This window comes from Castor canadensis, chromosome 18 (genome assembly GCF_047511655.1).
Source record: "Castor canadensis chromosome 18, mCasCan1.hap1v2, whole genome shotgun sequence".
In the NCBI taxonomy this organism is placed as follows: Eukaryota; Metazoa; Chordata; class Mammalia; order Rodentia; family Castoridae; genus Castor; species Castor canadensis.
The window spans coordinates 41,220,463-41,245,668 of record NC_133403.1 but is presented as its reverse complement, the minus strand read 5'-3'; the positions used below and the strand labels follow the sequence as shown (position 1 = coordinate 41,245,668).

General features: G+C 47.7%; 1 protein-coding gene across 14 annotated transcripts in view; it reads left to right on the top strand.

Annotated features, from left to right (window-relative positions):
• Pitpnm2 (phosphatidylinositol transfer protein membrane associated 2) overlaps window positions 1-25,206 on the top strand; it is a 137,278-nt gene that overhangs the window by 6,461 nt on the left and 105,611 nt on the right. For 12 of the 14 annotated variants that reach the window (XM_020159452.2, XM_074060692.1, XM_020159454.2 and 9 more), the window contains exon 2: window positions 24,027-24,128. The exons of the other annotated variants lie outside the window; for them this stretch is intronic. The gene's annotated coding sequence lies outside the window, so the exon portion shown is untranslated. The remainder of the gene's footprint in view (window positions 1-24,026; window positions 24,129-25,206) is intronic. 14 annotated transcript variants of the gene reach the window in all.

Sequence of the window (25,206 nt, the reverse complement as noted above, 5' to 3'; positions counted from 1 at the left end):
TCTCCATGCCTGACATTCCCATACAGCGAAGCAAAGTCCTGAAGTGGCTTCTTTAATTGGTCCAGAGCACGATTTATGTGAAGCCAACAAGGAAAGGAGCTCATAAATTTATACCAAGGCACAGCATAGCCTGTGCACTTGCTGCTGGGGTAGCAAGGGACATGTGTCACAGATTCTTGCCCTCCTGTACTGTGACGAAGAATGGCAGTTTGATGTCAGTGCCCGGCCCTGGGTGACTCACCACAGCATCGTGAGTCCACAGTAATGACTGCTGACCAGTGCGTTTGTCCCGTACTCCTTGGTATCTAGGTTTTTTTATACTCTCATGTCTCTCATTTTTCATTTCACCTTGGTTATCCCCCTGCCCCGCCCCAACACACACTTTCTCTTTCCTGAGGAATGCTCTCTTGACTTTGCAGTGGGGGATAGGGAGAAGGAAGGAATTAGAATCAAGCAAAGAGAGTCAGAAGGGGCATTGGGAAATAACAAGTCCAAGAGTGTGACCTTTCCACGAAGAGCAAGACTTTCCATTTCCCTGAAACTCTTAAGATTACAGGGCTGGGTGGTTGCAGTGGCAGTGGAGTGGATTAACACTCAAGGATGAGGTTACTGAACTAGAGTTCAGCTAATAAAATCTGGGACATCCTGTTCACTCAAGGTTGTCTTGGTGGCCTCAAGGCAGCAGGACTTGGAGAACACTTGGGGAATTCAGGTTAGCAGCATCTGGGTTGACCCTGGATTGTGGACTTCTCCACAACCGACACGCCTGCCCTGTCGTGGGAGCCTGCAGACCACTGGGGCCTCGGGCTGCCCACCTGCTGTATGTGCTGTGAGAGGCTGTGGCTTATCTTGGGGTCACCAGTGCCTGACACAGCAGCTTGGATATCGTTCAGGACCTGGTGCCTGTCGGGAGGCAAAGGGTACAGAGGTTAAGGGCGCTTTCCCCTCACCTGCCTTTGTGTACCACCCCACCCAGCAGAGTGCTCCTGTCCACGCACTGCGTCTGACTCACAAATGCCATTGCGCCAGTTGTACAGCTGAAGAGACTGAGGCTCAGAAAGGTCGTGATCTGGTCACCAGTGCTTTCACCTGTCATGTTTCCCAGATGGGACCCTGTGACTCAGAAAGGTCATGATTTAGGTCCAACCAAACAGGAAGTTAACTGCTGGCCTAGTGAGGTCCCAGATTCCTGTTTGTGTTTGGTCACATTATTATACAGGCCACATTGTGCAGTTATGTAGGTTTTTAATCCATCAGTATTTCCTGATCTAGTTGTATCTGAACAGTGCGAAGACTTTTCAATTTGGGTTTTCTTTTTCTCCAGGGGAAAACAATTCCTCTTCTGTTTGTTCTATAGCTTTTGCTTTCCAAAAAGAGGCCAAAGGGCTCCATGAACTGAGAAGATTCCCTGAGACAGGATCATATGCTCTGCAGTCCTGTCTATTTAGGGGATTTTGAGACCAAATTCTGATCCTGCTATGCCATCCTCTGGCCATGCATTGGCGGCTAGAGGTCAGAGGCCAGGCATGGGCTGGTCCCTGGGTGTGGTCCTGGAGGTGCCTCACATGGGAGTAAGTGCCTTTTTCTGCCCCAAAGGGAAAGTAGCTTTAAGAGTGGACAGATCACAGCTGGGCACAGGATCCTTGTATATGGCGAGGAAGGGGTTTTTTTTTTTTTTTTTTTTTTTTAGGACCACTGTTCTGAGTGGGCTGGGGCTTGTCCAGGAGAGCAGGGTCCATTCAATCTTCATCTTTTCCCTCTGCCTGCGCACTTTTAGTCTTCCTGTTCTCTGCTTCATTAGCAAAAGAGGGGACTTCTAGCTGGTCTTGTGAAGGGGGCAACAGGTAGCCAGCCAAGGAAGGAGGAGCCTAGACCTGGCTTCATCCTCCTTATGGGTCTTCTTACTGGCTATGGGCTCTTGGGAATAGAAGGAACTCAAGGGTCTGGGGCTACTCAACTAAAACGATATGGGGGTGATGCTGATGGGCCCAGTTTGGGAGCCTTGGGCTCAGGCCTCTTGGGCAAGAGAGATCAGTCCTGTTTCCCCAACAGGCCTGGGCAGTAGGTTCAAAGCAGCAGACCCAGTTCCTCACTAGGTCTTCACCAACCACCTAAAGTCACATTTGCATCACTGTTCTTTTGGCTTAGCTCCCAGGGCTTTGGTGTCCTAGCTAGACAGTGGGACCTGCAAGGACAGGCCCAGTTAGTCCTCTTGATGTCCTCAGAGTACCTGGACTGCTTCTGAACTTGGAGAAGGGAAGTGCTTAGTTAAATCTCTGAGTGAAGGAAAACTTGGGGGATGAGAAACAGAGGCCCCTGGATGGCAGAGTCAGGGGTCCGGTCATCACTTGGATCTTAGGACTGGGCCCACCTGTTTTGACAGGTGTCAGACTACCAGTTTTCCTCTACTTTTATTGGTCTTGATTGGGCACTTGGAATAAATCAGTATCCCAGCCTCTGGCTATGTTCAAGATGAGTGTGCAGAGAGGAGGAGCCAGTTCAGCAGGCGGGACTTGCGGGAGTTCAGGGCACTGGGAGCAAGGCGGGGAAGAGAGGCCGCATGGTAGGAGAGTGCTCTCTTTGTTTTTACCGAGGTGAAAGTCCATCATGTAGTGGTAACCACTTTTTAAGTGGTATTGAGTGCATTCACCTCAGTCTCATTCCAGAACACTTCAGTCACTCCAAGAGGGACTCCGGTACCCACTGGCACTCACTTCCCATTCTTCCCTCACCAGGCTCTGACAACAACTAAGCTATGCTGTTTGTCTATTCTGGATATTTCATATAAACACACTACAATGCGTGTGGCCTGTCGTTCCTGGCGTCTTTCACTCAGCCTTCTTGAGTGTCCGTGGTTCCTCATGCTGTAGCATGTCGCAGTGCTTCCTTCTTTCTTTTGTGTGAAATATGCACAGTGTAGGGCTGGGGATGTAGCACATTGTAGAGTACTGAGTACTGGCCTGCCTTGCACAAAGCCCTGGCTTTGGTCTCCACAAAAAAATACGCAATATAAATTTTATCACTTTGACTATCTTAAGTGCACAGTTTAACAGCCTCAATAATTCACATGTTGTGCAGCCATCACTATCACCCATCCACAGAGCTCTCTCGTCTTCCCAAGCTAAACTCTATCCCTTGAGTGACAGCTCCCCATCACTGCCTCCATCCCTGCCCCCAAACCAGTATTCACTTTCTGTCTTTATGGATTTGACTATTCTCAGACCAGAAGTACTTAGAATCAGCGTGCATTTTGGAACTGGCTTCTTTCCCTTGGCATAGTGTCCTCAGGGGTCACCCACATTGTAGCATGTGTTAGAATTTCCTTCCTCCTAGGGGCGAATTGTGTAGATAGACTGTTTTGTTTCACGTGGTCACGGTTACCGTTTGGGTGCTTCTGGGCCACTGAGGTTCTGGCTTTTCTTTGCCTCTGGAAGACGAGGGTTAGGAGGGCTTAAAAGAGCCAGAGACCTGAGTACCTGTTCCCCAGGCAAATGGCCTTTGATGGTCACACCTTTCCGAACCTTGACTTTTGTACCTACCCATCAGGGCAGTGATATTCCTCTGGGCAGGGATGCTTTGTGGTCTGGTGAGAGATGGGCTGGGTGGCGGAGCCATGGTCATCCTAGTTGGGCACAGAGCTGGTTTTCAGAAGTCACAGGGACAAGAGTTGGTGGACCTGGACTTCCAGAGAGGCTCACCAGTGATTCTGCCTGCCAAATGGTCCCTCCCTGGCCAATGTTCTTGAGCAAGGTGGCCTGAGTGCTCACTGATTGCCCACAGAAAACAGGAAGGAAGACAGGGACACAGGGTCCCTTCCTTGGTGCTCTAAGAAATGCTCCAGGAGGTGACATTGGCAGCTTCCTGGGGTGGCGGAGTGAGAGCAGGAAGGCAGTCTGGAATTCACAGACTCACACTTGCCTTCATTAGGCTAATTAACCTTCACGTTCATTGAGCCAGAGCATTGGAGGGCTGGCCGGCCTCACGCAGTGCTGCCTAGGAAGCAGCGCTGCCTCTCCATATCCCCGGATTAAGGGTGCTTAATTATGAACTCAGGGCCCCACTACTGAGGAGCTGCATTTCGCCATGCTTTACTTGAGAATGTTAAGGCTGTTTATAAGTTTACCGTAGCATGGCTAGTATCGTACTAGGAGTCTCAAGTTGTGATGCACGTTGTAGATCACATAGAAGATAAGCTGAGCTCGAAGCACAGACCTGGCCAGGGTCACATGGAGGAGATGGAGACTGAGACGGGGGGGGGGGGTGAGGGGGGGCACTCAGAAAGGACGAGAAAGAGACCAGTTTTCTTTAGACCAAAGTTAAATTTCTATTTTTTCCCAGTTTTTAAATTACATAAAGATTTAAAGTAATATATGTTCATGGTAAATTAACAAAGATAAATTTAAAAAATAAAACAGTTGGGCTGGAAGTGTGGCTTAAGTGGTAGAGTGCCTGCCTTATAAGCACAAGGCTTCAAGTTCAAACTCCAGTATCACTTAAAAAAATAAATATTTAAAAAATGTCTGTTGATAGATGAAGAAAATATCACATATCTATAAAATGGAATATTATTCAGGCTTTAAAAAGCTGAAAATTATGCCATGGGACATGGATGAACCTTGAGAACATTATGCTAAGTGAAATGATCAAGTCACAGACAGACAAGTACTGCACGATTCCACATATTTGTACTTAAAGTAGCAAATTCAGAGAATGAGAGTGAAATGGAATGGTAGTTGTATGTGCACATGTGCATCAACAGGTAGAACTTTCAGTCGAGCAAGGCGAATCAGCTGTAACCATGAGCTGTGCAGCAAGGGACTGCAGTCAATTGCACGCTTGAAAATCTATCAAGAGTGTAGATCTCAAGTGAAGTATTCTTACTGCAATAAAATATTTTCCGCCATTTTAAAAACCTTTAAAATGTCAAGTAGTTTTAACACATATAAAATTAAAAGTACAGTGTTCTCCAGTTAAAAACACTTACTACTTGTTTTTGTCTGAGGATCAAACCCAGGGCCTCATACATGCCAGGCAAGTACTCTATCACTAAGTTATACCCCTAGCCCTGTTTCTTCTCCCTCTCTCTCCTTTCTTTCTCTCTCTTTCTCTCTTTCTCTCTCTCTCATACTGGGGTTTGAACTCAGGGCCTCACACTTGCTAGGCAGGTGCTCTACTACTGTTAGCTGTGCCCACAGCCCCTACCTGAACCTGAAGGTTTTCAGGAGTGATCCTGTCACCAGAAACAGTTCCGCTTTCATCCTGGACATCTCAGCTTGACCTCTGCCCTGTGGTCTCCTTGGCTGGTTGTGGCCAACCTAAGCTCTGGTGTGTGAAGTACTGGGTGTTTGTGGGAGTGTCCAGTTGACACAGGTGGTGCTGCAAAAAGCTGGTTTCCATGGATATGTCTGTTTATGTGGTTAGGTTCTCAGGCTAGCCCACCACCAGCAAAACACACCTCACCCCACTGCTGAATCACTGAGTTTTGGTCCTACCAGGTATGATGCTCCTTGGAACACTGGCTGTGTGATGGGTCCTCACTTCACTGCACAACAGTGCCCTAACTTTAACCCAGATGAGAAAGCTGAGGTCCAGAAAGGGAAGGTCACATCCTCAAAGTTCCTGGTGCTCCTGGATCATATTCAGACTGTCCAGCTCTTAGTGAGAAATCTGTTCCAGGGCTTACCTGGGAATGTGTACTTTTTATCCCTAGTGGTACTAGGGTTTGAACTCAGGGCTTCGAGCTTGCTAGTCAGATGCTCCACCACTTGAACCACACCTCCAGCCCTTTTGCTCTAGTTAGATTGGAGATGGTGTCTCCCTTTTTGCCCAGGCCTTCCTGGACCATGATCCCCTTTTTTTTTAAGCTTCCTGCCATCACTGAGATGATGGGTGTGTGCCACCATGCACAGCTTTTTTCTAGTGAGACGAGGTCTTACAAACTTTATTTATTTATTTTTGCCTGGGCTGGCCTTGATCCTCCCCATCCCAGCCTACTAAGTAAGTTGGGGTGACAGGTGCATGCCACCACACCCAGCTATTGGTTGAGATGGGTCTCAAAAATTCCTTGTCTGGACTGGCCTCAAACCTCAGTCCTCCTGCTCTCAGTCTCCAAAATAGCTAGGCATGAGCCATAGGTTCTTGGCTAGAAGGGATAGTTCTTACTGTCAAAGGCTTTTGAGGACAACGGCCTGCCAGGAAGGGGTGTTTGCCTGTGCAGGATGGTTCTGCAGAGGCCTTCCGGGGCCACCCACGCAGAGCTTATTTGCCCAAGTCCTTGGCTACGCTGCTGCACCCACCCCCTCTCCTGTGAGCGTGGGTGGTGTCCCAGATTGCTGTCATCCTTCTTATGGCTCAGGGGCCTCTTTGCTGTCAAGGTGTCAGTCCTCAAACTCTGAGAGCCCCATGCAGCTAGAGCTGGACACACAGGGCTTTCAGCAGGTAAAGGTTCTATTTTTAGCCCCACAGCCTCTGTCACTATGGAGATATGAGGCTGGTGGCCCATGGGGCTTCATGCCTCAACTGGCAGGGAGGAAAAGGGGTCCTGTTTCCTTCCTGCAACTTCACAGTGAAGACCTTCGTCGGGTGTGTGTGTGTCTGTGTGTGTGTGTGTGTGTGTGTGAGAGAGAGAGAGAGAGAGAGAGAGAGATGGAGGGAGAGAGAGAGAGGAAGAGAGGGAGGAGGAGAGGGGGAAGGAGGGAGAGAGAGAGCCAGAGACATGGAGAGAGGGATTCAGGGACAGGGACACAGAGGCTGGAGCTGCTGCTCCTGTCACTGCTGCTGAGCTATCTCTCGGACTTGGCCCTGTGTGTGGATGGCGTCTCGTGCTTGGCTGGACTGAACCAAGAGGAGTCTGGGGACCCCATTTGAGTTGCTACATGACCTTGGACAGGGTTGCTTCATCTCCTTAGGTCCTCACATCCTTACCTGATAAATTGGAATGGTACTACCTACCTTATGTGCTTTTCTGGATCTGGCAACATAATGGATTGAGACAATTTTGAGTCTATAGTAAGAGACGAGTGTTCTGTGTGTCTATGTGGGGGTGGGGGTGGGTGTTGGGGGAGGCGCGCAGGAGCACATGTGTATGCAGTAATTGTTGTGCTGCTAAGGTTGCCCTCAGGAAAGCATCTAGATTTTTTTTATTTTGGGGGGCACTGGCATTTGAACTCAGGACACTTTTGCTAAGTAGGCGTACAAGGCTCTAAATTCTAACCCTAGTACAGCCAAAACAAACAAACAAACAACAAAAACCCTTTAATTGTTTTACCTTTTCCATTTGAAGTCAGAGAAGAGGTTGAGAGGAAAAAACATTCTAGTCCCCTTTGTGCCTTATCATAAAAGAAATATCAAGGCCCCCTCCCCCACCTGTGTGTTTTCCCATATAGTTGATGAAAATACTCAAATGGTGTTGCATTCACAGCCCCGCCTCCATGGGGAAGTAACACTTGGTGCATGAGCTCCTCTCCCGTGGATGACCCTGAGAGGTTAAAGTATTTGTCTAGAGTCACACAGCCAGTGAGCACAGAGCTGGGGCTGGAATTGAGTTCTGCTGACTCTATACCAGCACTCATACTTTCCACTGCCCTCTGTGGAACAGCAGGTCCAAAGTGGACACATGGCATTTGCCATGGAGCCAAATCCAGGGCTCCCCTCTCTTGACAATCTTGGGTTGGCTATTATCCCAAACTAGAAAAAAAATAACGAGTGTTGGAGAGGACGTGGAGCAGTTGAAGGCTCTTGTGTAGCTGGTGGGGTGTATTGGCTGCTGTGCAAACAGTCCAGCAGGTCCTCAAGTAGTTACCTGCAGAATCACCACAGGGCCCAGCAATTCACTTGTAGATTTACACCCAAGAGAATGAAAAGTAAAAGCTGGAGATGTAGCACAGTGTAGAACATGTGCTCAGCATGCTTGAGGCCTCGGGTTTGATTACCAGCACAAGAAAAGGAAAAGGAAGAGAACTGAAAGCAGGGACTCAAGCAGACACTTGGTCACAGCAGCACTATGCACAGTAGCACGAAGGTGAAATCAGCTCAGGTGTCCAGCAACAGATGAACAGATAAGCAGAGTGTGGTCCATTCACACAATGGAATATTATTCAGCTAGAAAAAGGATTGAAGCATTGACACATGCAACCACATAGATGAACCTTGAAAACATGATGTAATAAAAGAAGCCAGGCACAAAAGGACCATACTGTATGATTTTACTTATATGAAGTTCCTATACTAGGTGAGTGTTCAGAGACAGAAAGTGTAAGAGTGGTTAGCAGGGGTTGCTGGAGGGGAGATGGGAGCTGCCATTTGGTGGATGCAGAATGTATGTTTGGGATGATGAAACGGTCTGGGTAGGGAACGGTAAGGGTGGCATAGCACTGTCATTGTATTAAATGCTACTGAGTTGTATACTTAAAATGATTAAATGATGAAACAGAGAAAACAAACACAAATCTCAGGCCTGTGGGCTTGTTCATGGATACTCTCAGAACTTCCAGTGGCCCTTGGGGCAGATGGCACCTTGCTCTGCATTTATGAAGCACCTCATTGTTTCAGGCATGGGAAGAGACACCAAGAGAGATCTCCCACTTAGCAGGGCCCCAAGCTCTTCATGAGGGTGAGGGCGTTCCTGGCAGTTAACGGCCATGGCCACAGCACAGTCTGTGAACGACATCTGTCTCCGTGGAGCACTGGTGCACCTGACGCTGGGCATGACCTTTTATGGCTCTCACTTGCTCTCAGCAAGTGGAAAGACAAATACTTTTTCAAAGACCAGATGCCAGCTGCTGGCGGTCCCTGGATCCCCAGCTGCATAGTGAATGGGAGATGACACTGCTAAGGGGCACAGGCTGCAGGCCAGGGCATTGGGAGTAGTGGGCCTTAAGGACCCCCAGACCCCATGTAGACAAGCTGGGTCTAGAGCCACTCTCTGCCACAGCCCTGCTGGTGACTTTGAAGTAGTCCTTTGTTCTCTGGGAGCTGTATTTCCTGTCCTGTGTTCAGCTGGCTCTGAGGCTTAAAGGAGAAAGTGTGAGAATGCCCAGCACTGAGCCTTGACATCGTAGAACTTAACTGTACCTACTAGATTTGATCTGGGCCACCATCCCTTCCAGCGAGTGGTTGCAGTCAACTGGGGCTACTTCTTCCATCGGATCCTAGTAGACTCAGGCAACGCAGTCCCTGAAGTGCTGTGGAGGTGAGGCTGGTGGCAGGACAAGGGCTGTTGATGCTGCCGGGAAGGGATACCATGTGGAACCAGGCATTCCCTCTGCTTTGTTGAGTTCTGTTCAAGGGCAAGCCTATGAGGGACTGCTTACTAATATGTTTTTCTCCTTGTGTCTCTGGACCATCATACAAAATTCCACAAACTGGGTGGCTTCAAACACCTAGAATTTATTCAGGAGGCCAGAAGTCCAAATGTAGCAAATCTGCAAGGCTGGTTTCTTCCAGAGGCTGTGAGCGAACCTGTGCCAGGCCTCTGCCCTAGTTGCAGATGGTAGCCCACTATCCTTGGTGTTCTTGGCTTTTTGATGCATCACTCCACCCTCTGCCTCAGTCACAGGACGACTCTGAGTCTCTTCTCTTTTTGTAAGGACACCAGTCTACTGGGTTTAGGACCCACCCTACTCCATTGTGACCTCACCTCCACTAATTACATCTTCAAAGACCCTATTTCCAAATAGGGGTCTCTGAGAAGAACATGAATTTGGAGTGACCTTGTTCAAGCTAGCCCCGTCTCCATACTTGTTGCCTAAATGAAGAATGAACGTGAACAGCCATCATGCATATCTGCTCAAGCATCTTGATGTAGAAGGTAGAGGCAACTCTGCTTACCTGAGTATGCCTTGGGGGCAGCTTCAGGATGGCCCATTTGCTTGTCCAGGCCCCTTCTACCTCTGGTCACTGTCCCCAGAGCTAGCACATTGGCTGCCTCCTGACTTGGTCCATTGTCCAGGTAGGAGCCATAAACATAATACTTATTACAGGGAGCATTGTGATACACAAGGTGTTCTCTTTTTGCCCAAGATCTCAGAACCCTCACTTGTTTATCCTCCTCTCTTGGAACCAAGAAAGACATAGGGATGGTTCCGTGACCTTGGACAAATCAGCTCCCTTTTTGAACTTCAGTCTCGGTTTGCAAATAAAGAAGGCTAAACTGGGCATCTCTGAACATCACGTTAGTCTGTAATATTGCTGCTGTTTTACTCTTAACAAAATTGTGGGCCAGAAGTGTCCCCTGGGGCCCCATACATTTCAGGACTCCCATCCAGAGGCTCTCATTCCCACTTTGTCCCCAAACATTCTGTACCACCTCCTGCAAGAAACCCTCTGTGATTAGCCTGATTCGTCTTTGGGGTCCTCACTGTGCCTTGTATGTGACACATCAATTCACAAGTACTAGCCTGCTGCTCCCATGGTGTGCATGTGTGTGTATGTGCAAGTGGTTTTTCCTGTGTTCCCACACACACACTTTTTTTTTTTTTTTTTTTTTTTTGGTACTGGGGTTTGAACTTAGGATCTTATAGCCTTGTACTTGCTAGGCAGGCACTCTACCACTTGAGCCACTTTCCCCAGCTCTTTTTGCTTTAGTTATTTTTCAGAGAGGGTCTCACACTTTTGTCCAGGGCCAGCCTTAGACCACAATCCTCCACCTATGCCTCCCAGTAGCTGGGATCACAGGTGTTCACCATCATACCTGGCTTGTTGGTTGAGATACAATTTTGCTGACTTTTTGCCAGGACTGTCCTCCAAACTCCATCCTCCCAATTTTACCTCCCAAGTAGCTAGGATTACAAGCATGAACCACTACATCTGGCTACTCCTTTCTCTTTAGTCTGTAGTCAGGAAGTCTTTGTTTCTCTGCACCTTTCTGTGTTCCCCCGGTATTGTGCTTTGCACAGGGCTTGTTACAGTAGGTTGTGGACCAGCCTCAAAAACATAAGCAGATGATTACATATTGGGATATCTACTAAAAAAGAAAAAGAGGGGAAAAATAAAACAACTAAGATGATTTGGATAGATGCCAGAAAAGCACTTGATAAAGGTCAATATCCATCACTCTCAAAAACAGACTATAGGGATAGGCAAAGATTGCCATGTGATAACATCACCAGTCAGCACTGACTTCATCCTTAGTAACTGAACACTCTAGTAGTATTTTCTAAAGTGTGTTTGAGGAACACGAACTACTGATCTGGGTATTACATCAAGATAGGATCCCTGGGCCAAATAACACCCTGAAATCTCTTCTAAAAGGCATTGCCTTAAATGTCTATTACCTCTCTCATCATTGTTAATCCTCGCTCTAGATTCAGGTCAGTGCATTTGGCTGGGGAAAAGAGGCAGAACATAACTCTTAGGAGATTAAAAATTAATGTTTTGAATAGTTACAGTGATTATCTTAAGTCTTCAAAGGAGATAAACTGGAAAATAATTAGAAAGTACAGTAAGACAATATGGTGGCCTGTTGCAAAATAAATAAGTAACCACCATCCTGTTCTAATGTGTCAGTGGAAACTGGTTGGTGAATATGATGGAAAGGAGATGTGTAGCATCTATTTGCTTAGGCGTCAGTGGCCAGTGACCCCATTTTTCTGTTTAGAGTAACTAAACCATTTGGAGGTATACAGTATGGTAGCATTACATTCACCCACAGTGTTGTACAATGTCACCACCATCCATCTCCAGAGCACTTCATCTTCCCAGGCAGAACTCTGTCCCCCTTTGATACTAACTCCCTACTTCCCCTCTGTGAAAGGGAGTTCTTTTTTTTGGCAGTACTGTGACTTGAACTCAGGGCCTCACAATTGCCAGGAAGGCACCCTATCATTTGAGCCATTCCTCCAGACCAAAAGGGAACTCTTTAGAATAATGGAATACTTGGAAAAATTATTTTTAATTTCACAAGTTTGTGTAATCCAAGTCACAGGCCTATTAAGGATCCTCCTGAGCACAAATGGGTTCTCCCAAAACATAGTTCCCCAAAAGTGAGATCTCTGGTCAGGTCAAACTTGGGTATCCAGAAAGTGACCGTTGCTTCTTAGACACCCTGTGGACAAGTTGACAGAGGGAGGGCAAGACAGCTACTGCCCTCCCCTCATTTCCCCCACAGTCTGACAGCAGGACTCTAAACCCAAGGGCCCCTTTGTCACATTCAAGTGGGTCTAACAAGTGTAGGAGCTCTTGTCCGCCCACTGCAGCCTGCCCTCTGCGGTAGAAGAGCTACTCACTCAGGACTTGCTTCCAGATTTTCATTTTACTTAAAAGCTCTTCCTCACCTGGGGTTTTGAGGTTAAAAACCACTGCCTCTAATTCATACAAATTAGTGCAAATTGGCCCATCCTTATGGAAAGCAATTTAGCCATGGCCATCACAAGCAAGAGGAAAACGCACCACTGACCCAGCAACCCCACCTTCTTGGACTGTGTTCAGCAGGTAAGAGGTATTTACATGAGAATCTACACTCCCAGGACCCTGGCTGCAACACCTTTGCTTCCTGTCCTAGTGCCATCCAAAACTCCATCAGCAAGAGAACTAACTGGTAAAAATGAAGGTCTACCCATCAGCAGTACATGAAGCCCACCATTTGAAGATACAGCAGTGCTAAATGAGCCACCAGGAGTCCTCTCTGAGTCCATACTGTGAAGTCAAAAAAAGCAGATGCATGACGGTATAGTAGGCAGCTATTTGTGTTGATTTTTAAAAAGTAATATAAATTCATATATGCAGAGAATCTCTTAGAAACACATATACATACCAACTAGCAAACTAAGACACTTGAAGACAAGAGTGGCAGGAAGTCTGACATTTGCCTATGGATCCTTTTCAATTTGGTACCAAGTACAAATGCATTACTTATCCAAATGATTTTTAAAATAGCATATATGACCATTGTATATTTTATTATGTCCCTATAATCTATGTACTTTAGTTCCATAAATCAAAGTATAGATCTAATTTATCTTTAGAATCTTGTTAATGTCATGCACAACTTTTTGAGGGTTTTGTAGTATTTTTGTAGATGAAAGAATGAGTGAATGATCAAGTGACTGAATAATGAAGAAAAATATCTGAAAACTAATGTTTTTGGAATATTAGAAAATTGAGACTTGAATAATTAGAGAAGGGAGAGGTTCCAAAACTAATGGAGAGATTGATACCTAGGTCCAAAGCAAAAAAACAAAAAACAAAAAAACCCAGATGCAAGATTCGAGGATGATACACACCACTGATAGTGGTGTTATATAATAACTATTTTACGTTGACAATGCTGACATTAAATGTTTCTTTTGAAATAGCAGAATGCTTAGAAAATGATGAAACTTCCAAACAATTTTAAAATACGTTTATTGGAACCAAATTATGGACTGTTCTGCACACTTCCTTCTATGATCCAAAAGAATCAGAAAACAACCAAAAACAACCAGACCCCCTGGGCCTCTCCAGGGACTGCTGCATGCCAGCCTGGGAACTTTTGACTGTGAACCTTGCCTATTCACCTGCATGGCTAGGCCTGCAGAGCAGGATGGCAACAACTTAAGGGCATTCAGAAGCAGGCTGACTGGCAGACCACCATCACCAAGCCTTAGGGAAAAGCTACTGCAAAATTAAGGACTTCACTCCTAGGAGAGTTACACTGGCTCCTCAGGCACTCACACAGATATTTGTGGTTGAAATAAGGCAGAAAATTAAAAGAAGCAAAACTAAAGAAAAAGCACAAGGGAGGACGGGAGACCACTCCAAAAGCAAGTGTGGAGTCCTTAATGGGTCCACCTCCTGTGGCTTCAGAGAGCAACCCAGCTCGTGATGTAGGAACTTTGTCCACCCCTGGTGGACAACTCGGCCATCTTCAAAGACTGAATTGTCTCCAGTATTCTCTGCTGATTGGAAGACAGGCAAGAAATGATACCCTTGAGAAAGATCAGCATACTGACTGGGAAAATGTGATGAACCTGGCTGATGGTGTCCTCACGTGGGCCATGAAACTGTGTAGTGGCTGAGCTCTGGTTTCTAGCAGGAGTTAATGATTTACTTCCCACAACCCCGATGTTCTCACCTGGGTCTCCTGGAAACACTGCCCTCCTTCCCACTCTACGTAGCAGCCCTGGGGATGCCAGGGCAGGAACACAAATCTAAAGGACCATCCCAAGAGTCCCTCCCAGAGGATGCCTAGAGAATGGCTCATCTTTCATGGAGTTGCATTAATCATTCAAGATTGAGATAATGGACCTCTGGCCTCTGTAATGACAACTTAATGGCACAAAAAGGTGTTCTAGAGCATTCTAGGAGACTTGTCTGAATAACCCTGTTGGGAGATGTGGCATACTATGCATCACACCCTGCACACCTGTCCCTCCATCTCCTGGGATTATGGGTCTCAGGGAAGCACAGGAGGAAGGTGAAGTAGCTTCCTGAACTGCCTAGGTGTTACTCTAACAGAAGAGCTGCAGTTTACTACAGCCTTCATCTTATGAACAAAAGGACACAAAGAAGTAGGAAAGATCTAATCTAAGAATAAAGAAACTGAGGAGCTTTTTTAACAGCATGGCCCATTGGCTATTTGGTTTTCATTTCACCTTGAGCTGGTCAGAGTTTGGCCAGGACTGGAGTCCATCCACTGTGGGCTTTGGGAGCTGTAGGGAGACCAATGATGCTGGAGCTGGGGGAGGCTCCACAAGAAGGGGGTAAACTGGGCCCAAGGCAGTTCCAGAGCCTAAGATCCTCTTCTCTAACTCAGAGGACCTGGGACTGGCACTGTGCACTCTGGGGACATCTCATTTTTCCTGTGTTTTAACAAATGCGTCCCCAGCCAGAAGCTTGGTGTTTTGAACTGGTACAGGTGAAGTACTTAGTGACCAGGTGTGGGCTTCCTTATGATTTTCCTGTTTCTCCAGGAGCTCAGATGACTTGCAAAACTAGCATTTGCCTAGGCAATCTAGATGCAGGTGAACAGAACAGGTATCTGGAACTTCATGGGTGATGCAGAGCAGGTGCTCACAGGATGCATCTCTGCTGGGGCTCCAGGCTCCAACTGGCAAGGAGGAGCCTTGCTGAGATCTGGTTTAGCCTCTCACGGCCACCTCTCCTCACGGAGGTACTGGGTGTTTCCGTCATCCAGACTATAATTCTCAGGAAACATGACCACTCAGTCACAGTGCTGTCCAGGGTGTGCTCATTCTCACTCTGGCCAGGGGTGGCCTCTAACAGCAGATGAGCCTCCTGTCTCATCTGGCCAAGGTCTCTGACTTTAGTAACAGTCTTCTGCCCATAGGAGATGTCTTTAACCCTCACCTCACAATAGAAAGAAAAGCACTAGTCCTGGGGAAGACCAGTGACCCTATGTGGAGTCTGTGGCCAGTGTGTCCCAACATCAGGAAGTTGTTGGAACTGTGTAATCATTTTATAGCCAAAACATAAATTCCAGAAGGCCAGGTGCTACCCAAGCTTGCATAGCCAGGCAGTCAGAGTTGGCACTTGACCCCAGTCTGTTTTCCAGGGTCTGAACACTCCTGTTGGAGCTTTTGTTTATTTAATTAATTAATTAATTTTTTTTTTTGAGACAGGATCTCACTAGGTAGCTCAGACTGACCTCAAGCTCGAGATCCTCCTACCTCTACTTCCTGGGTGCTGGGGTTACAGGCTTTGTTTTATTGAGGCATTTTAAATCATAGAGGGTTTAAGCCTGTGGGCTCAACCCTGGGGCCTCCTAAGTACCAGAAACAAGGGCAGGCCTCCCCTGTAGGTGTGCCTCTCAGAAAGCCCATATCAGAGTCATGAAGCAAATCCCAGGTGGACATGCAGGCATCTGGTGACCAGCTCCCTTTGACTCACTGGCTGTCAGGAGGTGAGATGACTTGCCATACCCACAGGGCAATGTGCCTGCTGTGCTGTGCTGCCACAGTTCTCATGTGGGTTGCAAGTGTGTGCTTCTCATTAAGAAAATTGCTACTTTAGGACAGACTTCCAACGGAACTTTTTTCCCTTTACTAAAATTAAGAAAATAATAATAATAAAACAACCCACCAACAACCCAGACTTAAAAAGAAAAATTGTTTTAATATCAACCCAGAAAAAAAACTGTGTGTGTCCAGCAAGGCATTAGAACTCAGTGGAGACACATGGGCAAAATGAAGAAGAAATTCTCCCCTTGGCAAGGCTGAGGTCAGTATCTTCCACCTCTTCTGCAGGTGTAAGGTCTGAATCACGTCTGAGTGTGACAGAACGGAGGCAGAAACTGCTTCCAGTGCAGATGAGCTGAGCCATTTGCATCTGAGAATTCCCAGCATCCCCTGAGATGGTTGGGGAAGCCCCAGGTGGCTGCAGAATCAGTGCTGCCTTGCTGTTTGTGCAGTACAGTGTGTGTGATGTCTTGTTTGGAACACTTGAGTACTGAAAAGGTCCTCAGTTGGGAAAGTTCGACCATCATTGTGGATAGAACAGTGGATGGGATTAAGAAAGCCCTGTTCCTGACCTTTGGGTGATTGAGGCTGCCTGTGGGCACAGGCCACAGAGACTGGAGCAGGAGATGGCCTCTGTGGTTCCCTGTAGTAGAGAATGTGACAAGGATGGGGTCAAATGATGCTGTTTCAGTCCCTGCAGCCCAGCCCAGCCTCCGTCAGTACTGAGGCAAGGCATTCATGAAAGGGCCATGTGTTTGACAATACTTACTGCATCCAGTAGCCAGATGGTCCAAACAACCCATCAGTGGCATGGTATGTAAATATTTCCATCATTATCATGGTGCTGCTGTGTTGACATTAATGATGATGAAGAATTACGCCAAGGAGCTCCCCTTCAAGAACAGTGATGCCGCAATGGGGCTGAAAGCTGCCCCTACACCCTGGAGGCAGATGGCTTATGGGGCGAGCTTGGTGTCTGGCTGCTCCTGCCCTGGCACTGAGACCGTAACTGGTGATTGTGTGGACCATTCCCTTCAGAGCTCTATACAAGCACAGAGTTTACATCTCGTTGTGAGCCAGTGTGTTCTCCAGGTGGGAAGGGCTCTGCCACCCAGCTTATTTCGCTCTTTACTTTGCCTACCAGGAAGCACACAGCTAATATTTTTTTTACTCATTTGCTTGCAAATTGTCCTCAATTAGGAGTTGTGATATAGAGTTTCTCTTTCCTATTGGTTCCTTTCTTTGTTCATCTCATGTTTTTTGGGGAAAATACAGTGAACATTTTATGCTGTAAGGTTTTCGGAAGCAGGTAGTATCAAAGAGCACAAACAAGCTCCCTTTATGTACTTAGCCTATGTATGCTGGGTGCAGAACTGGTCTGCATATGATCTCCCTAAATTATGAGCTAGATTGGTAGTTCAAAGAGGGTTAGCCCAGATTCGGCCTGGGCTGAATTTTCCTGTTTCTGTCACATATTGGACACATAGTATTAGTTTGGTACATAGGTTAGTTGGGATAAGTGATGCTGGCTGCTGTGGCAAACAGTTATCTCATCTTAGTTACCAGTCACAATAAAGGCCATCCTCCCTCATTTGTCATCCTCAAATTGGTTGCATTGAGCCAGGGACCCAGGATCCTCTCACACTGTGGCTCTGCTGCCCTCTGGATCTGTCCAGTAGCTGATGAGAGAGAGAGAGAGAGAGAGAGAGAGAGAGAGACAGAGACAGAGACAGAGACAGAGACAGAGACAGAGAGCCAGACAGGAGTACACAGTTACCTTGTGTAGCCTCTTCACCTAGAGTACAGGGGACTTTGTTCAGGGTTTTACATTCTGTACTGTATCTACATGTTCTTCTGTCAGAAATGTGGGGTTGCTGAATGGAGACTCCTTTTAGAGAGCTTCTGCCTCACATCCACATCTGCATCTTGCTGGGACACCAAGGCCCAGCAAGGAGAGCCCACTTACTAACATTGTAAACCAGCTAAAGCTTGTCTCAACTCCACATCAAGTATCATTCACTACACACAGGGAATCCCATGTTTGCGATTCTATAAATTGTGTGCACATCCCTGCTGTGGACAAGGTGACAGAGAGTTTCATAATTAAGTGACAGCTCGAGCTGATCAACTGGTGGTCTGGGTCCTCCATTGGGCCACTAGAGAAGGTCCCTGGCTTCAGCACAGCTGTACCTCAGCACCGGCTTCACTCTATCACCTACCCCGTTGGGACAGCAGAGTGGAAAGTCAGTGTCTTCCCAAGACTCACTTACACAGTGGTTCCTCTCCGTGACTCATGTGACTCATCTGCGAAAGTGCAGAAGGTCTTCCTCAGTCTCCCACTAGAAACAGAAAACTCTGCAAACCCCACAGAGAGCTGCACCGTGGCCACTTGTCTGTTGCATAACCAGATGCTCCCAAACTTGGCCATTTTGTGTATTTGCTCATGGTGTGGCAATTTGGACAGGGCTTGGCGGGGACAGTGTCTCTCTGCTCACTAGTGTCAGCTGGGACAACTTGACTTGTATTGGAGGATCCAGTTCCAAGATGGCCCCGCTCCCATAGCGGCGGCTTCATACTGGCACTTGACTGTACCGGCTGGGCTGCCTCCACATAACTGCTTCCGATAAGTAGGCTGGCCTTCCCCCAGCTCGGTGACCTCCAGGGAGCTACCTTACAACATGTCTGCTGCTTCCCCAGAGCCGAGTCAGAAGCATCCAGCCTGCAGCCCCACTTCTTTCTTCGTTTTTCTTAACTTTTTTATTGTTATAAAATATATGTAACCTAAAATTGACCACTTAACCATTTTTAAGTATATGGCTAAGTGGCATTAAAGTGCATTCACATTGCTGTGTAGCCATTTGTCCAAAGAACTCTTCGTATCTGAAACTGAAGCGCCATTACACATTGTCTCCTTTCTTCTCCACCCACCATTCTACTTTCCATCTATGAATTTGACTGCTCCAGTCACCTCATGTGAATGCAATCATCCAGTACCCTTCCCTTCGTGACTGGCTTACTTCACATAGCATAATGCTCTCAAGGTTCATTTATACTGTAGTGTTACCAGAATTCCCTTCTGTTTTAAGGCCAATATGCATTATGTGGCTAGACCACATTTTGTTTTTCCGTTCATCCGTCCATGGACACAGGTGTTGCTCCCATCTTCTGGCTGTCGTGAATAATGCTCCTGTGAATATAGGTGGACAAGTATCTGCTTTCAGTTCTCAACCAGGCCTTCCTAAGGCTGAGGCGAAAGGCCAGAACAGTGTACTTCCAACGTGCTCTGTTGGTTCCAACAGGTCGAAGGGCCAGACTGGATTCAAAGGGTGGAGAAGCTGCAAGAGTGTGGCTCCTTTCAGGTACCAAAGTAGCAGTCTGTCACAACCCTGGTGAAGCCCTTTGAGACCTGTTCTCACAAATCCATCCAAGACCTGGGCCTGCTTGTCTGGAACCCTCTGGCCCAGGTTCCCGTCGCCCGGGTTCTCTGAGGTAGCACAGCTCAGGCCAGCCCCAGCTGTTCCCTCCTTGGAGAAAGCTGCCTTGCTCTCCTTTCTCACTGGCTCTATGTTCTGTGCTTCTGATGGCTGTGCCTCTCATTACATAATCTGTTATTCTGTGCTGCACCAGGCCCTGGTTACTTGTCAGAAGTTTCTAAAAGCCAGCTGTATCAGCTCCAGGCAACTGGGGGTGCTGCCTCTCCCTCATAGTATTAGTCACTCTGTACTTAGCTAAATTTAACTTTTTATCATCCAAATGATATTTTTGTGGTTTGGGATTTTACATAATGCTACCAACTGCTGCAGGCTAAGAATTTCTCCTTTTTGTTATGCATGTATGTGCTGGGGTGTGTGTGTGTGTGTGTGTGTGTGTGTGTGTGTGTGTGTGTTGGTTTTTCCCCTATGAACTCTTACACACTCAAGGAAGCAATGGGTTTCTTTTCCCATCTCTGCTTTCCAAGCCTTGGGTTTCATGCTTCGGCTTTGCCCTTACTGTCCACCAACAGAGAAAAAGAGCTCTCATGGCTTCCCGATGGCCCTGCTAATGCTTCCGCCTGCACTCAAGGGCTCTCCACTCTGAAGGTCTTGAGGGTTTCCTGCTGCCTACAGCAGGCTGGGCCTGGGAAAGAGCAACTCTGTTCCACCACTGTGAGGTGTAAGCAGATAGAAGGAACTGGAAGTGTCAAGCACTGAGAAGCTGAGCCCGCCTGCCCAGGTGCGGGGTGCAAGAGGAGGCTCTTCCCTTTGGCCCTCCCCAAGGGTGGGTGCCAACAGAAGGCCAGAACAGTTCTCAGGGAGAAAGGATGGGGACCTGGCTCTCAGAAGGGCCTGGAGTAGCATGTGGGGACGTGGCCATGCATTTCAGTCCCTCTGACTTTTTGAGTCCTGCTGCCTGGAAGTGGCTGGGCTCTAGGCACTCAGCCTGGAGTCTTGTGTGCATGCAGGTGCCTACTGCATTGTCCAGATGAGGAAGCCAAGATCAGCTCAGTGAGTAGCACAGAAATAGTAATGACAGCACCCATTGAGCACATGCTATGTGCCTGGTGGATGCTAAGTAGCTGTTCTCATGGACTCTTCACTGCAGTTGGGTGATGAAGGTACTAGTGTCCTCTCTCTCAGATAAGAGAAGAGAGTCCTAGAGAGGTTCCACAGCTCATTCAAGGTCTCAGAGCCAGGACAAGGCAGAACCCAACTTCAGAGTCCATCCACATGCAAGCCTTGGTTCTGCTTCCTCTTGTAGGCTACGTGGCTTCCCAGGGGCTCAGCACTGACAAATGCAGGCATGGGACTCATCTAGTGCCTTGTGCTCTTTCCCTGGCATCACCAGGTGACTCCAGCCTGATCTAGTTGCCCGTTCCTCCCAGCCACTCTGTCTTTATATGAAGCAGGGTGTGTGTGTAGGGGAAGCCTCTGGGAAGATTGGGCCGAAGCTGGAATTTGCCTCTGGGCAGAGAAAGTGGGTGCTGGGGCCAGGGACAAGAGAGAAACTCACTGAAGAGTCACTCTATGCCCATATTATCTTTGGAGTTTTAAGAGTTTTAAAAATGCAGATGAAAAGCTTGGCGTGGTGGGATATGTCTGTAAACCCAGCACTTGAGAGGTTGAAGCAGGAGGACTTTGAGTTCGAGGCCAGCCCTAGCTACATAGCAAGACCTTGTCTCAAAAAAAAAAATAGATGCAAATATATTTCTTGATTAAAATTAACATTGTTTTATTTAAAAAAAGAGGAACCCCAGGTATATACATGAAAGAATCAAAAACATACCCACACAAAAGCTTGTGTACAAATGCTCACAGAAGCTTTATTCACAATTGCCAAAAAGTAGAAATGACCCAGATGTCCAACAACACCTGAACAGAAAAACAAAATGTAATCTACACGTTCTGGCACACAATGGAATATTACTCGGTCACAAAAAAGTAATGGAGTACTGCCTCATGCTTACATGCCAGATGGATGAACTCTGAAAACATGAAAGGCTACATATTATATAATTCCGTTGGGGTGAAATGTCCAGAATGGGCATTTCAGAAGGACAGAAAGTAGATTAGTGATTGCCAGTGGTGGGGGGTGGAGGAGAAATGGGCAGTGAGTGCTTATGGGTAGGGTTTCTTTTAGGAGTGATGGAAATGTTACAGGTTTAACTTCGTTAACAGACTCATAACCACTGACTGTAACACTTTAAGAGGGTGAACTCCATGGCATGTGCATTGTATCTGAATTTTAAAAAATTAGGAGCCCTGCCACCCCATGGAATCCAAGGCCCTGGCCTGTCAGTCGAAGCTGGACAGTTTGATTCGGGGCCACCTATCATGTGTGTCATCCTCTACCCATTCTCAGCCGTCTGCCTCAGTCTCTGTGTCAGCGAGGGTGGAGAGAGCGTTTGCCTTCAGCACATTACCCACTGGTTTGGAACTTACACTTCCAGCCAGGGCCAGCTTGAGGCATACGGACATCTGGGCAAGCTTGCAACTTGGTGCCCAATCAACCAGTATTCTTTAAGTGTTTGTTTGACGTTTGTTTAGTGGGGATGAGCAGAGACTGATACTCTATTATTAGAAATTGTATAGAGAAACAGATCCACATCTGAATTCACTTCCACTAACTGAAACAGCATCAGGGTTCTGAGAGAATTTTGTGAAAACAGTTCTAACTTTGGTGTTTTTATTTCTCAGGCTGTTTTTATTTTCTTTTTTCTCTTTGTTTTCCTGCAGTTGTCCATATCATTCAAGAGACACACTAATGATTTAAAACTTAAAGCAATGAAATGTTTCTTCTTGTTTCTGGGCACAGCAGCACAGGGTGTGTTATTTGGGTGTAGACCTTACCCCGGGGCCATGGCTACACATGTGTGGAACATGCAAGCAGTAGATCTCATCAAGGAACAGTGTCTAGGTGTGGGTTTTCATTGCGTTGTGAGGGAGTGAACTGGCTTGCTTCTCTGTGCATATGTTGGGGGTCACTGGAGGGAACCTGAGTTAATGGCAGCATGTTTAATTTCATTCCAGGGAAGCCTTGTGCCCCTGACCCTGTATCACTTTCAGTACTTTTTGTCTCTCAGTACTTTTTGTCAGAGACCTAAGTCCTACAGCGCCCTTCTCCACGTTTTCTGCCTCATTCCTGTGGATCTGATTCTGCTGGGTGTGAGTCACTATTGACCTTTTCACCCACAGGGAAGAGTCTGAAATGGAGGGGGCTCACTGTTGACCAGGCGTTAATGACAGATCCCCAATCCCTTCATGGGTTTCCTTACTCCAAAATGGAGAGACTTAACACTGACCTTGTTGTCAGGAGGTGTGTTGGGGAAATCTGAGAAGTAGATGCAGAGGCTATGATACTCGGTGACAGGCAGAGGAGAGAGGCTGGAAGGCCTGGGGAGCTGCACCCACCGGGCAGTGGAAACCTGGGATGTTCTGTTTTCCAGGAGTGGAGCATGTACTTGGTTGTGTCTGTGTGGCCACAAAGGTGAGTGGCAGAGGCAGGATGGCCAAGGAGCCTGGGGCCCTGAAAGCTAGCCTCCAAAAGTTGGTTGCTCCCCTTGCTGTGGCTTCCTGGGAGTGTAGGACATGCAACATGGGGGTGGCATGTGAAGCGCCGCTGTTACCTGCAGCCATACCTCCCACTGCTGTGCATCTCTAGTTCTCTTTGCACCTCCCCAATTTCCCTCTCTTCCTCCTCTGGCTCTTGCTGTCTGTGCTGCTCACTGGCAGTTGATCGCTTTGTCATCCCGAATCTCCGTTAAATTCCCCTCAGGTTTTACTCTTACCTCTATCAAGACCACTCACCCTTTAGGGCTGTAGACTGCCTTAGGAGTCCTGGTGCCTGGCCTCATCCCTTGAAGTAGGGTTGTCCTGGACTTGGCCATTGGTTCCTGGGACAACTCCAACGTCTGCCACCTGCAGGGAGCTGCCTTCTGGTCATGGTCTTTGGAGGGTCTCTAGGCTGCTGTCTGTTCCCGGGCATAGGTAAAGGGATTCATAAATGTGCCAGGCAAACAAGGTTGTGTGTTGAGCTGTGTTAGGGACCTGGGGGTGTCTCAGTCCCCTGGGGTATGTGGTGGCTTCAGTGATGCCTATGAATATTCTGTTGTCTGTGAGGCCAGTTTGACCCTAGATTCCCTAAAAATCCATTTCTCCGTCTTTCTCATTTTGTTTTGTGCGCTCAGCTCTGGTCCCTGGGAATTGGCAGAGGTGGTTGTCTGATCCCATGCTGTCCAACTGGAGGGGCTTTCTGGGAAAGCTGGAAGTCACCGGCATCTTCTAACTCAGGACCGTTGGGCTGAGTGTCTCCTTCCTCCTTCCTACTTTGTCTAGTCCAGCCCCCATCAACCCTCAGGCTGGAGTCCAAGACCTCAGGCTGAGCCTCTGTGAGAACAAGGCACCTATGTGTGTTGGAGCCATCACTTCTGGCTCACTGTACAGTTTTCCTAAGCAGTGGGTCCTGAGCAGTGTTGGCACATCTGTCACCATTATTAGTTAGACACTCGCTCCTTCAATGCATCCTCGACGGGGGCCCCTTTTTGAAATGGAGAAACCCTCTGTCAGACACCTGCATTCCCCCTTCTTGTCCCATTGGGGTAGAGGACAGGGGAGTCCAGGTATCTCATCAGCTTTCCCACTGGGTTTGTCCCTGCAGGATGCTGGTACATGTGTCCTGGTCCCCAACACCATTCTATGGGCCTGCTGATCCGTCCCTCCCTGTGGCAGAGACATCAACCTGAGCTGCTCAGACCCACAGGTAAGGCCCAACCACTTGCACAGTGACTCTACCTCCGAGTGCCTCTGGAATTTGGGGGTGCAGAGACTTCGCCATTTCCTTCTTCCCTAAAAACCTGACTACTGGATTGCCGTGGGGTAGACTGTGTTTATTGATTATGCTCCTTGCAAATATTGACTTAGCTTCACTCAATAAGAAGGATTGGAGTTTGCCCGAGCATACCTTGAGATTCCAAACTCAATACAACCCCTCAGACTGGGCCTGGAGGCTTCTGCAGCTGCTGTTCTCCTGCTTACAGAGCCTAGGGCATGGTTTCGTGGCTCAGCCTGGCCTCCTCACCCAGGACACAGGACAGGACCTGGGATGGGGCAGGCAGTTTTGACTTGAAGACAGTAGCTTCTTCTGGCCTGGGAAGTCCAGGATTTTCCCACTCTCTAGCCTTGGCAATATACAGAGGCTGGGCTGCTTTCTCACTCTGTTGCCTACAAGCCATGACAGTGGCCCAGAAACCTACCTGTGTGTGTTTTCTTAGGCCTTTCCCTCTGGGCATACTCACTCCCACAGCAAGAGCTGAGAAGATAGCCACTTCAGGTCCAGGAATTGAATGGTCCAGTGCTGGGTGCCTCCCACCTTCCACAGCCAACATAGGAGCCCCAGGGCTTCTTAGTTCCTTATTCATTTCATTTCATATGCAGGGTCTCACCCTGTCCCCTGTTTTTCATGACAGGGTCTGTGGCAGGTAGGACAGGAGGCGAAGTGATTTTCTCTTTCTTTAAGTTCTCAGGCACCCTGCTCCCTGGTACTCATCAACTAGTTGAAGCTTTGGAGGCTCAGAAACTGGGTATTCCTTTGAGGGAAGGTGAAGAATGGAGGGGAGGGAGGTTTAGTACCCACGTTATCTGCTGTTTGGGGGCTGGGTTGTGGCCTTTGAATGTACCATCTCTGCTGGATCCCACAGCAGCCCAACAGTGGCTGTTGGGATCCCATTTCACACAAGGGAGCCGAAGCTGAGGCTCAGAGATAGTAGATGTTGGGCTCACGGTCATACAGCTAGTCACCAGTAGGATTGAGATTGAACCCTGAATCTAGACTCAAAAGC